Source organism: Spermophilus citellus (genome assembly GCF_964194105.1).
Source record: "Spermophilus citellus genome assembly, chromosome: 8".
Taxonomy (NCBI): Eukaryota; Metazoa; Chordata; class Mammalia; order Rodentia; family Sciuridae; genus Spermophilus; species Spermophilus citellus.
Window position 1 is genome coordinate 39,407,134 of NC_138189.1, and position 14,019 is coordinate 39,421,152.

Below are 14,019 nucleotides of genomic sequence, written 5' to 3' on the forward strand. Positions count from 1 at the left end.
CTCCTAATGTGTACTAAGTAAGCACTAAATCAGATTTCTATGGCTACTATAACAAATTACCATCAACTTAGTAGCTTAAAAACAACACAAATTTATCTTACAATTCTAGAGGTCAGAAGTCCAAAATGGGTCTCACCAGGCTAACAACAGAGGTGTTGGCCAAGCTGAGTTCCTCACTGGAAGCTCCAAGGAGAATCCATTCTCCTACCTGTGCCAGTTTACACGGGCTGCAGCGGCCTGTTCATTCCTTCTCATGACACACTCTCACTGGTTCTGACTCATTTGCCTCCTGCTCCTACTTTTAAGGACTCTCATGACTACATTAGGCCCACCTGACATTCCAGGATAAACTCCCTATTTTGAGGTCAGCTGATAAGCAACTTAAATTCCAGGTGATACCATATTTCCCTTTTGCCAGATAACATAACACTCAAAAAGTCCCAGGGATTAGGATGTGGATATCCTTAGAGGTCTAGGATTCTGTCTACCACAAGCACTATGTCATGTGCTTCATTTACACTGGGAGCGGGGGGATACAGGAGGGCTTAGCAAGGATTTCTATATGTCTCACGTTTAGTTTTGCACCAAAATTTGCTATACCCAGGAATAAAATCCAAAGTATACAATGAAAGAAAACAAACTTTAATTATTTTTAACAATAGATACCCAAGTTGTGACGACTCTATCACCTCTAGCACCAAAATACAGTTGTTAAAGAAAATCCATCTTTTATACCATTCTCCAGGGAGAGCTGTGGGAAGCATTGGGGTTAAGCAGCAACAAGGCTCAGGTCCCAAAAGAAAGGAAATAATTATGTTGACTGAATTTAATGAGTGTTTCCAGAATGACACCAGCTTCGCTTGTATTTGTAAAAAAAAAAAAAGAAGAAGAAGAAAGAAAGAAAAAAAGAAACAATATGATTTTGTGATTTCAGAAATTGGGAGTTTTCAAACAATTTAAATAAATCCTCGGAAAAAAAATCATACCAGACCTACTATATTTCTACTACTTAATCATCAAAATGTATTAAATTCAAAGTGGAATACTTGTACCCCTCAGGTAATCCTACAATGATCAAGCCATTGTAGTGAAAACAAAATTCCATAAGATCATATGTATTTATTATTTTAATTTTATAATTTGAACTTCACTGATGCCATATTTGACAGATCCACAGCCAACATCAAACTCAACAGTGAAAAGCTGAAAGATTTCCTCAAAGATCAGGAACAACTCAGGGGTATTCACATTTACCACTTCTATTCAACAAAGTACTGGAAGTCCTAGCCAGGGCAATTAGGGAAGAAAAAGAAATAAAGAGATCTGAATCAGAATAGCAGAAATAAAACTGTCTCACTTTGTAGATGACATGATCTTATATCCTCATACAGAGAAAACCCTAAAGATTCCACCAAAAACGCCTGAAGTAATGATGAATGAATTCAGTGAAATCACAGGATACAGAGTCAACATACAAAAATCCACTGTGCATCTATACACTAACAATGACCTATCTGAAAAAGAAATTAAGAAAACAATCTCAATTATAATAACAACAAAAAGGAACAAATTTAACCAAGGAGGTGAAAGACCTCCTTTAGTGTACAAACTATACTGATGGAAGAAATTCACCATAACACAAATAAATGGAAAAAATAGTCCACGTTCATGGATCAGAAGAACTAATATTGCTAAAATGTCCACACCACCTCAAATAATATATAGAATCAATGCAATCCCTATCAAAATCCCAATAGCATTCTTCAGATATAGAAAAAATAACTCTAAAATTCATGTGGAACTACAAAGACACCTAATAGTCAAAGAATTCTGAGAAAAAAATTAAATGGGAAGTGGGGTCACACTTCCTCCTTTAAAAATTACAAAACTATCATAATTCAAACAGTATCATAAAATTACAAAACAGACATATAGACCATGGTTATTGAATAGAGATCCCAGAAATAAATCCAAACATATATGGTCAACTCATTTCTAAAAAGGGTGCCCAAAGGCACAATGAGGAAAGAACAATCTCTTCAATAAATGTGCTGGGAAAACTGGATTTCCACATGCAGAATAATGAAACTGGACCTTATCATATAGCATACACAAAAGTCAACTTGAAGTAGAAAAAAAGACCAAATCATAAAACTCCTAGGAAAAAAAACATAGGGGAAAAGCTCCTTGACATTGACATTACCAATAATTTCTTGGATTACACCAAAAGCTCACACTACAAAGAAAAAATAAATGACACTACATCAAACTAAAAAACTTCTGCAGGACAAAGGAACAGCTGACAACATGTAAAGACAATGCTCAAATTTGGAAAAAATATTTGCAAATCACATATAAGATAAGGGGTTCATATCCAAGAATATAGATACATGAGCAAGAAAACATAAAACTTGATTTTAAAATGGGCAAGATGATGTAAAAATGACCAACAGATACACAGAAAGGTGTTCAACATTACTGACCATCAGGAAAATGCAAATTAAAACCACTGTGAGATACTGTGTCTCACCTATTAGGACAGCTATTATCAGAAAGACAAGAGATAGAAGTATTGACGAGAGTGTGGAGAAAAGGGAATACTTGTGCACTGTTGGTGCACAAGGATGTAGATTAGATTAGTACATGCATTCCAGAAAACAGTACAGAGATTCCTAAAGAAATTAAAAATAGAGCCATCATATGACCCAGCAATCTCTCTTCTGGGCATATACCCAAAGGAAATGAAATCATCACCTCATAAAGATATCTTAATTCCCATGTTCACTGCAGTATTTTTCCCAAAAGCCAAGACATGAAAACAACTTAGGTGTCCATCAATGGACAAATGAACAAAGAAACTGTGGGGTAGGTGGGCATGAATGGAACAGTATTCAGTCTTTAAGAAGATCTTTCCAATTGCCACAGCAAGGATGGATCTGGTAAATTAAATATACCAGATAGAGTAGGGAAAATACTACATGATTTCACTTATATGTGGAATCTTTAAAAAAAATAAAAATAAAAATAAGGATGGGGGTGTATCTCAGTGGTACATACATTGTACATATGAGGCACTGGGTTCAATCCTCAGTACCACATTAAAAAATGAATAAAATAAAAGTATTATCCCTACCTATGACTAAAAACATTTTTTAAAAGACCAAATATATACAGAATAAAACAGCAAAGGGATAAACAAAGGTAGTTAAAGGTAGTTAAAGTAGCAAATATATAGGTGAATAAGCAAAAGAGCTAATGAAAATAATAATTAATAATAGTATGCTGTAGGCTGGGGTTGTGACTCAAGTGGTAGAGCGTTCACCTAGGACGTGTGAGGCACTGGGTTCAATCTTCAGCACCACATAAAAATAAAGATATTGTTTCCACCTAAAAAACTAAAAAATAAATATTTAAAAAATAATAATAATAGTATGCTGTATTTGATATTTTTGCTAAATGAGTAAATTATAGCTGCTTTTGGCACAGTGGGAGAAAATGGTTAGGTGAGAAGATGGATATGTTACTTTATTCCACTACAGTAACCATTTTACCACATATATGGTATACATCTTAAACTATCATGTTGTGGGGTTGGAGTTGTGGCTTAGTGGTGAAGCGCCTGGGTTCAATACTCATCACCCCATATAAATAAATGAATAATATAAAAGTCCATCAACAACTAAAAAAAATAAAAAGAACTCTTTAAATATATATCATGTGGAATATATGAATACACAACCAGTATAACCCCACATCATGTACAACCACAAGAATGGGAAGTTATACTCAGATATATGTGTGTATGATATGTCAAAATACATTCTACTGTCATATATAACTAAAAAGAACAAATTTTAAAAATCATGCTGTTTATACATAATATAATAAAACACACATATACATAATAAAATTTATTTTAAATAATTTCTTCACAAAAATAGAAATGGATAGAAGTATTATGACTATAAGTTCTACAACAGAAAAAAGTTAAACAACAATAAAAAATATATGATTGAAACTCTCAACAAGGGGCTGGGGTTGTGGCTCAGCATTAGAGTGCTGGCCTAGCACATGCAAGGCCCTGGGCTGGATCCTTAGTACCACATAAAAATAAATAAATAAAGTAAAGGTATTGTGTCCAACTACAACTAAAAAATAAATATTAAAAAAAAAACTCTAAACAATATCTATTGAAAATATACTAAAGGTTCAGTGTTGCCGGGAATTTAAATACAAGATACAACTTAATCAACACAAACCCAGAAAATGGCATCTACAAAGATAATTCTACCTCAAATAAAACAGACTACCACAGACAAATATAAATATTTATAAAATAGCCACAAGCACATGTGGCTATTTTACATGCAGCCTCATCATTCTTTAAAGCCTTTAATTTCTGCTCATTGAATTACATTAGTTTCTGTAATTGAACAAACAAAATACCAATGCATACAAGAGTACATGCATAGGGTTTCTAATAGGTCTTGCAAGATTTAGTGTATTAATTCAAAAAGGGGTTGGGGATACAGCTCAGTGGTAGAGCAGGTGCTTGGCATGCATGAGGCTCTGGGTTCCATTCCTAGTACATAGGTACACACACATACACAAAAGAAAAAGAAAGGAAGGAAAGAAGGAAGAAAAACAGGTATTCTCTGTCCACTTAAATTAGATAAAAAAAACAGAATTTTATGAGGTTCATTATTCAGAGAAAGTTAAACATCTACAAGGTAATTATACCATTGTGATATACCACTCTCTGCTATCCAGAAGCATTATCTACCTATAGCAGAGTCCAGACCCAGAAAGAACTGAGTCTTCTAAGCAATAAAAACCTCTATAACAAAATTCTAATAGTACAATTTCATGCAGATCCCGGATCTCACAATGAGCTATCATTTTTATCCACTATTCAGCAAGTATAGTTACATGCTCTATTCTCATAAGCACACCCAAAGCAGCAAATTAGAAAGAGAAGGACCACCTTGAATGTGCTGATCTCATCTGATCTCAAAAGCTAAGCAGGCTCAGACCTGGTTAATACTTGGATGGGAGACAGGAGACTACTACAGGCAGGTGTAATAAGAACAAAGTCACAACAGCTAACAGTAAAGTAATACATAAATCAACTCCAAAACACAGACATAATTTGGAAAGGAACAGTTTCCCCAAGAAACAAAATACGAGGCACAGTGGGATACACCTATAATCGCAGCAACTCAGAAGGGTGAGGCAGGAGGATCACAAGTTTGAGGCCAGCCTCAGCAACATAGTGAGGTCCTAAGCAACATAGCAAGTCCCTGTCTCAAAATAAAAAGGGCTGGGGATGTGGCTCAGTGGTTAAACACCCCTGGGTTTGGTTCCTGGTACCAAATAAATAAATACAAGAAAAAAATTTTTGGTGGTTTCTGTGTTGCTGTCTGAGGACATGAATGGCTGAAGTTTCTTCTGCAAATAAACTGTTGTGAGTTCATTGACATTCTAGATACACAGATGGAACCACCAAACTAATTATTTTTTACCAGTATAATGACAGCATGATCTATCTTAAGTTTTAAAATGGAAAATGAAACTATAAACTATACTTGTCTTTCCTGCTTTCTTTGGTATGACCTAAATTAGTTCACCTACAAAGATACCATGAAATAAGGAGGCATACCAAACAGCATCATAGAACAAAACAAAATGAGGGGCTGGGGATATAGCTCAGTTGGTAGAGTGCTTGCCTTGCATGCACAAGGCACTGTGCACCACAAAAAAAAAAAAAAAAAAAAAAAAAAAGACTCCTAAGAAGTTAAGTATCATGCTGAAATCTATTCACACAATGAATACATGTTAATATTTTACCATCTAAAAATGAGGCTGTATTACAGTAGGTGAACAAACTAATGTTCCTTTTTCATCAGCTTTCAAACACCCCCCCCCAAAAAAAAACCTTTAAACTCTCTGCAGTATGGATGCTCGGAAATAAAGATGTATCTTGCAATTGCTGTCAATCAACAACAGGATGCAGTTGGTGAAAATCTTTTGACACCTCCTAGAAAGATCAAGAAAGCACCAGTATCAAAGAGTCTTAGGTTTGATCAAAAATGGTCACTCAAAATAATCTTAAAACAAAAGCATGCCTAAAAAGCTGCAAAACTACAATCAGTGGAAACAATTACAAAAGATTCTCAAAAAATAAACTGCAGCCTGCTACTTTAAAAGAGAGTACACAAGTACTTATCACCTTACTTAGTAAGCAGTCAATAAATTTATTATTGTTATACAATGGAAAATAAGGACTAGAAAAGATGATGGAAATGTACAATCATAGATATAGGGCAATTAATAAGCACCAATTAAGTGACTACCAGGTCACTTCCAATATGTCATACAAATGTATCATGATAAACCAAGAAGCACCATTTTGATCAAATAAAATGATAATGACCCAATAAGATGCAAAAGTCACATTACATTTACCAATGAGTAGAATTTACTAAGTACTTTTAATTTTTTTTAATGAATTACTGCCCATGCCAGGGATGGTGGCATATGCCTATAATTCCAGAGACTCAGGAGGCTGTGACAGGAGGATTGCAAGTTCCAGGGCAACCGCAGCAACTTAGCAAGACCCTGTCTCAAAATAAGAAATAAAAAATAAAGGGCTAGGAATGTAGCTTAATGATAAATGCCCCTGGGTTAAATCCCTGGTATAAAAAAGTGAAATAAAGTACTACCCATTAAGTTGAGCCTGCAGAATGTGGAACATAAATTGTTTACTTGAAGAGAGTTGCCAAATGATTAAATAAGCATGAAGAAGTGTCACAATGAGTCTAATGATTTTCCCTGGGTAAAAAGTCTCTTTTCCCATTTTTCCTCAGGCTTAGGAAGAATTAGGATTTAGATGAATTTCCTCTTAAAGAAAATCCTTGGGTTAGAGGTGTAACTCAGTGGTAGAATACTCACCTAGCCTGCACAAGACCCTGGGTTCCATCCCCATCACTGAAATAAAAAGAAAATCTTTCTAGACTTGGAGCTACACACATGAAAGCACCTACTTGGATCTGCTCCTAGGAGTTATACACATAGAGAGGGACCAAATAACATAGAGATGAACATTTATCAACATGTTAGTTTTCATCCATATGAAATGTCCAGAATAGGCAAATGTATAAAGATAGAATGTAGATCTGTGGTTGCCTGGGTCCAGAGAAAGAGTTGTGATGGAATTATGAAAAAGTTATAAAACTGTGGTAATGCAGCATAACTCTAGAATATACTAAAACCACTGAATTGTACATTTCAAATAGGTGAATTGTATGGTATGTGAACTACATTTCTAAGAAGCCGTTATTTTAAAATGTTCACTCTCTACAAAAGTTGGCAAATCAAAATTGCTGAATTATAGTCAAACTCCATATGATGAACCCTCGGTCAGATATTTTTCCTGGCCTGTATGAACCCATTACTAACAGTCCTTTCTTAACTCCCTTTTTTTTTTTTGTATTTTTTTTATTGATTATTTAAAGCATTACATAGCTCATGATATATCATCTTCCATACATTTGACTCAAATTTTAACTCCCTTTCTTAACAATTCAATTTTTTCTCCCACTAAAACAAAGATCAAGTTGGGGGAGGAAGAGAAGGTGGGGTCCACTTTGTAAAAGTTAAAAACACTTCATGCTACATTTTTAATAAAAATGACTTTTTAAAAAATTTTTTCATAATAAAAAAAAAAAACACAAATCCTGGTAAAGGAATCTATTTCAGCATTTACACTTAACCTATTTAGTCCCAAGTTATCAATTCTGTGACTATTTCAACAAAATCTAAACAGATATATTAAATAAGTTGAAAATCATAATTTAGAGCTTATATTTCATATATATCTAAATATACATACTATATATATATACACACACTACATATATGTATACACACTTTATATATATGTATATATATACATATATATATATACTATATAATCTATTATTATCTCAAAAAAAAAATAGACCTTGAAAAACATCATTATTTCTAAGTTACCATAAATAGTATGTTTTAAGTTTTCATAGGTGTTCCATATCTGAGACAATGGGACAAAATGGGTTTAAAAATATGTGTTACCACTCTATCAGCAAAAAATGAATTATTTGCTAGGATACTATAACCAGCCAAAAGACCATGGTGGGGACTATAGGAGATAAGTATTAGAAAAGTGTTCTTTGAAATTAATAAATGCTGTAAAGAATAAGGAAAGATATATCTGCTTTGCATTATTTCAGCAATGTTTTGCCCCAGTGAACAGCAATAAACAAAAATACTAGTGCTCCCAGGTTTAATTCAACAGGCTCTATGGACCTTAATGCAACTCCTGTGGAAGATCAGGTCAGTCAGCTAAGAGACCTTGGAAAAAGCGAGGCAGAGCAGTAAACAAACCGGTGAATAATAGAATTAATCCTCAAGCCTACTTTAGTATACACAGTAGGCACAATTCTTAAAATTTTGCTAATGAATGGAGATTTCCAGCTGATTAAGCCACCTAGCAGCTTGAGCTGGGTTTTCTATTTAGGAACCTTTGGAAAACCTTTTTCTCCACTGGTTTAGCTTAAAGAAGCACCTAGAACAATAGATTATTCTCACCTACATCACCAGCCTCAATTGTAATTCTCTTATTTTAAGAAGCAACCCAGAATTAAAAGTAAAACCTCCTTCTGTGATTTGATCATGAATAAACCTGTATTTCTCCTTGGGAGTGTGATGGCAATCTCAAAGCAAAGTTCTCTCTAGAAATGAGAATAAAGAAATAAGGAGAAATTATACAAACATCTACTCCAAAAATCTTGGGGTATAAAGGCAGGTAAAATATTCTGGCTCAATTCAATTTTGAAAAGTTTGAAGTCTATGTTTTGAACATAAACATGCTGGTGATAGCTTTGTATCCTAACAAATAGTAAAAGAAACCAGAATTACAGAACCGAGGGAAATTAATATAAAAAAGTGTATAAAAATGATTCGCTTTCTCCATTCCCAGTAAACACAACTTACTAATTAGAATTTTAAAGAAATAGTTTAAGACAGTCCTGAGGATAAAAGTACAAAAACTGTAAGAATAAACAGCAACACTAGCAATAGTTACAATGTGACACAAGCAGTGTTATGTGACATTTCTAATTTCTATATATTTTTCAATGAGCATGTGACACTTAATAAGGAAATTTTTTTAAACACACATATACCTACTATCCCCCAAATAAAACTCAATATTTGAGTTTCTTTATAGTTCATTGTTATAGAATATTGGTGGGCTAATAAAAATGTTCAAGTACTTTAAAATTGACACAGCTCCTGTTAATGATACAACTTCTATTAATGATTTTTATCAAACTCCATAATCTTTTTCATTTGTGTGTGTGTGTGTGTTGCGCATGCTTAACCACTGAGCCACTCCCTAGCTCGATTGCTTTATTTATTGATTGATTGATTGATTGATTGGTTTATTTATCTTTTAAGACAGGGTCACACTAAGTTGCTTAGGGCTGCACTAAATTACTGAGGCTGGCCTGGAACTTTCCAGTCTCCTGCCTCAGCCTCCCAAACCACTGGGTCTACAGGTGTACACCATCAAGCCTGGCCTGTATATGCACGCCCACTTTTTCCTATGGATAGTAATTTTGGTTCTTGCCATGAAACTGGATACATTTGGGAGCAAGATTGTCATCCACTTCCACTTTATCTCCCCATCATACTCCTTAAAGAAAAGGCTACTTAACAGATGTTGGCAGATTGAATCTAATTTTTTTTCTTTTTTGGGGGGGAGGGGTAGTTGTCAACAGACTTTTATTTTTATGTATTTATATGTGGTGCTGAGAATTGAACCCAACGCCTCACACATGTTAAGCAAGTGCTCTACCACTGAGCCACAACCCCAGCCCAAATATTTCTTTTTTCTTTCTTTCTTTTTTTTTTTTTTTTTTTTTTGGTGGTGCTGGGGATTAGAACCCAGGGCCTTGTGCATGCAAGGTAAGCACTCTACCAACTGAGCTATAGTCCCAGCCTCAATCTAGTTTTAATAACTGTGATGTCATAAATGATCACCATCAGAAAGATATCTGAACAACATACTGTAAAACTTAATCACAATCTCACACAAAATAAAGAGCAACTAGATTAGCCTATTTTCTACTGACTTTAAACCAATTGCTGTTCTTTTATTGTAACTTGTCAAAAATGTGTTTTTCAAAGAAATTTTTAATTATCTCAACAATCTTTACAGGACATTATCTTTTTCTGTCACAAAGGCCTTGGACAACAGTTTATTGGGCTAGAAAAGTACACAGTGATGCAGTGGATCTGCACAGAAATGGAGGACAGCCCACCTTCCAGGTATCTCAAGGCACAATCCACAACTCAAGAAATGTCTGGCAATGTACATAAATGAAACAGTGTGCTTAAAACAATATGATAAGCAAACTGGAAAAGAATATGCTGTCCGGGAAATTCAGCCTAGCTATTCAAAGATACAGTTTTTTAACATTTTATTTTTATGTGCTCTTTTAAAAGTTCAGAAATTCTCTCCCCTATTGTTTAAATAAGCTCTTAAAAAACACAGATGGAAATTTTTAAACTTATCTACATTCTATAATGAGATGAAAGGAAGAGTATGCCTCAAAGCTCACCTGATACCCTTCCCAGAAGAGAATGGGAAGGGGAAGAAAAGAAGAAAAAAAAAAAAGGAGGAGGAGGAGGAATGTAAGGTATAACAATGCCAGGCACCATCAAGATGACTATTAACAATTGTTTTTGTGTCTTATTTCCTAACATATGTATAAAGAATAATCTTTCAAACATTATTATCTGAAACCAGTTTTTAGTTTCCTTTTACAGTTTCTGGGTTTGTGTTGTTATTCCTGAGCCTGGGAACTAATAATGTTCCATGCCATTCAGAAGTTACTGGACAGCCAGTTAATCAACACATACTTTTAAAAGTCAGTATTGCTTTAAAACAACAACAACGGGCCAGATGTTCCAACAAAATTCACCCTTCCTAAAGAAGTAATTTTTTCAAAATACTGTAACATGCAATGGGAAAAAAGACAAACTGCAATGTTATATTTGATAATGAGTAGCAAAAAAAAAAAAAAAAAAAAAAAAAGAAGACGACGACGACGACCATAGAATAACATACCCAATGCTACTTTGTTTATATGGATGTAACTTTCACATTCAAGTACTCTACAAAGCACTGCACAAGAAACTGTCAAAAATGACATGCTTCTAAAAACATTATTTTCTAAATAAAGACTCAGTCAAGGGATGTGCTGTTTGTATTACTTCTTTAGCAACTATTGACAGGTACAGCACAGTGTTAATGCTCAAAATGAAAAGATCTCTTATGCTTTGCCTGTAGTAAAAGTTCCTCGGGCTCGTTATAATACCTGCAAGTTCAGTAGCAGAAATCAATTTTACAGATGCTATCAGCTAGGTAGAATGGAATTTTATAAAACCAACTTTATTGTCATCAAAAGTTTTATTTCCTAATCCTGTAGACCCTGGCAACTTGGGGGGGGGGGTCTTTTCTCTACCCTTCCAAAACAACCTCAGCCAGGCAAGTCAAGAAACACTTTGCACAGTTCAAAAGGTAAGTCGAATTTAGCTTTACCTTGAGCTCTTGCCGCTCAACAACCCCCTTGTTTTTTTCTTGTAGCCCGGGAAAGGTTAAAGGTCCCATATAATTGCAGATGCACAAGAAATGCGATGTTGGATGAAACTGTAATGGTAGTAAAGACCGTCAGCAACCAAGAACCATTTCGCCCTAGAAATCAGCCTCTCAAGAATACAGAAAGAGTCTATGACCAAAGAACCTGCCGCCCGGAAGCAACAACTTCCATCAAACGGCAAAGAAAAGTTGTAGGGACAAGCTCAGCGCCTGAACTGGTACGGAGACTGAGAGCAGCAAAGACACTGTGGAGGCCCGGCCCGCCTGCGGGCGGAGGCTGCCGCTGAGCGCGTGGGGCCGACCCGGGCTCGGGATGGCTCCAGGTCTGGGGGTGCGCCGCCGGCCTCGGGCCGCACGGGCACCGAGCCCGCATCGGCACCCCTCCCAACAACCGCGGGCAGTGGGCGGAGAGACCAGAGCATAGGAACAGGCGGACAATGCCCGGCCCGGGTGGCGATCACCGCGCGCGCCGCGGGTCCCCGCCGCCCCTTTCCTTCGGGAGCAGCCAGCCGCTGTGCTAAGTTTGCTCCCAAGCCCTCCCTTCACAGCCTGGGCGGCAGAGCCCTGGCCGCCGACCTCCCTGCACCTCCCAGCCGCCGCCTTCCTCCCAGCCGGGCGGTTCCCGCGAGTCCGCGAGGAGGCGGTGTGCGAGCAGAGCCCGGCGCGCAAGAAGGAGGCGCGCGAGGGAAGCAGGCGCGCCAGGGGCGCGGGGCGCGCGGCATAGCCGGGAGCGCGAGGGGGAGCCGGGCGCGCGAGAAACCAGGCGCGCGAGGCAGCGGAGGCGCGCGCCGAGTGGAGCGGGCGCGCGGGTGGAGCCGGGCACTGGAAGAGAAGGCGCGCGGGAGAGCCCGGCGCGCGGCGCTCCCCAAGGACCCGCCGTAGCTCCGACGGGTTTTCGGTTGATTCGGGGGCTACACAGCGGCACAGTGTCGGTTAGGAGTCTCCGCCCGGGCGGCGAAGCTTGCCAGCCATCCTGGCCCGCCTCCCCTCGGCTCCCACCAGGAAGGGCAGCCGGGAGAGGGCCGGCGACCTCATCTCCCGCCCGGGCTGTAGTCGCCAGTCGGCGAGCATCCCGGCGCCTGCCCCGGGGCTGGAAAAGAAAGTGAAATGAAGCGCCTTTACCCAGGCAACACCTACCCGTCCCCAGTCCAAGTGCAGCTGCCTCGCTCCTCAGGCGCCGCCGGTCCCCGCCCTCGGACCCCAGGCTCCAATCTCTTTGACAATGGCGCGTCCCCTTTAAGGAATAATCCGAACGGAACCGATCTGTGGTTAAACCTCCTTCCGACTCTGATTTTAACCGGATTTCTCTCTCCCAGAGCCCGACGGGCGCCCGGCGGTGCTGCGAGCTCTACCCACCCCTTCCCTGCCCCGCCCACCTCCTCGTCTTCCTGATTGGCGAGAAACACTACAACAGGAACAGCAGTCCTCACCTTCCACTGGCCAGCCCAGCCGCCGCTCAGGATTACCCCCGCCTCCACCCCGCCCCCTTTCCCGGGTTGGCCCTACCTCTAATCACTCTCTGTCCTTTCCTCTAACGTTGCTTTGGAGAACTGGCAGTCAAGGCTCACCCTCCCGCCTCCGGAAAGCGAACTTTATTTTTATTGGTAAAAGGACATCTTCCTGTGCACCTGATTGGGCAAGTAAGGGGCTAGTCTGCACGCCCCTTACCCATTATCGCTCTCCCTTTTACCGATTTGAGAGAGACAGTCGCAAAGTCTTCCCCACTTTGCCTTTTTCTAAGCGCCTTTGCCTTTAAATGTTGGTAGGGGTCGAGGACAAACTAACAGCCTGTGTTGAGAGAAGCGGCAAAGGGAGAAGAGAAAAATTCAAAATCTTCAGAAGAGTAACACATCAGAGCTGGCTCTGGGATCCTGAGGAACCTAACACTGTGTTCCAGTGAACGGAGTGGTTGCATTAAGTTAGAATACCTGAAATTATAGTGCTAACTCCTGAATTCACTCAAGTTTTCACTCACTATCCATCCTACTCATACCCTTGATTCCTCCGGCATTTTACCACCCGGAAGAGCTTTAATAAAGGTATCTGCAGCAAACGTGGAGGTTTCCTTGTTTGTCTTGCAGTCGTTCATTTAGAAAAGCATTGGAAGTTCCGTTTAAGTCACGTCCTTTGTGTCATTGTGCTTTACGCGAGAGCTAAATTAGTTTTTTTGGAAAGATTAAACAGATTGTGCTCCTGGTGGCAACCTCAAAGTGTAGGACCTTGTTCCTCTTGCTAGAACTGTAGGAAGGACACCCCAGGTTGAACCCAAGTGGGCACACCAGAAGGACTGTAGCACCTCTTAAGAGAAATGTCTC

General features: G+C 38.6%; 1 protein-coding gene across 8 annotated transcripts in view; it reads right to left on the bottom strand.

The window, feature by feature from the left end:
• The window catches only part of FRYL (FRY like transcription coactivator), a 247,605-nt gene extending 233,927 nt beyond the window's left edge, over positions 1 to 13,678 (bottom strand). For 5 of the 8 annotated variants that reach the window (XM_081303038.1, XM_081303041.1, XM_081303035.1 and 2 more), the window contains exon 1: positions 12,842 to 13,677. The gene's annotated coding sequence lies outside the window, so the exon portion shown is untranslated. Of the gene's footprint in view, positions 1 to 12,841 lie in introns of all 8 variants that reach the window. The other 3 variants (XM_081303040.1, XM_081303039.1, XM_081303036.1) reach the window with 2 other exon arrangements.
• Between the last annotated feature and the right edge of the window lie 341 nt (positions 13,679 to 14,019).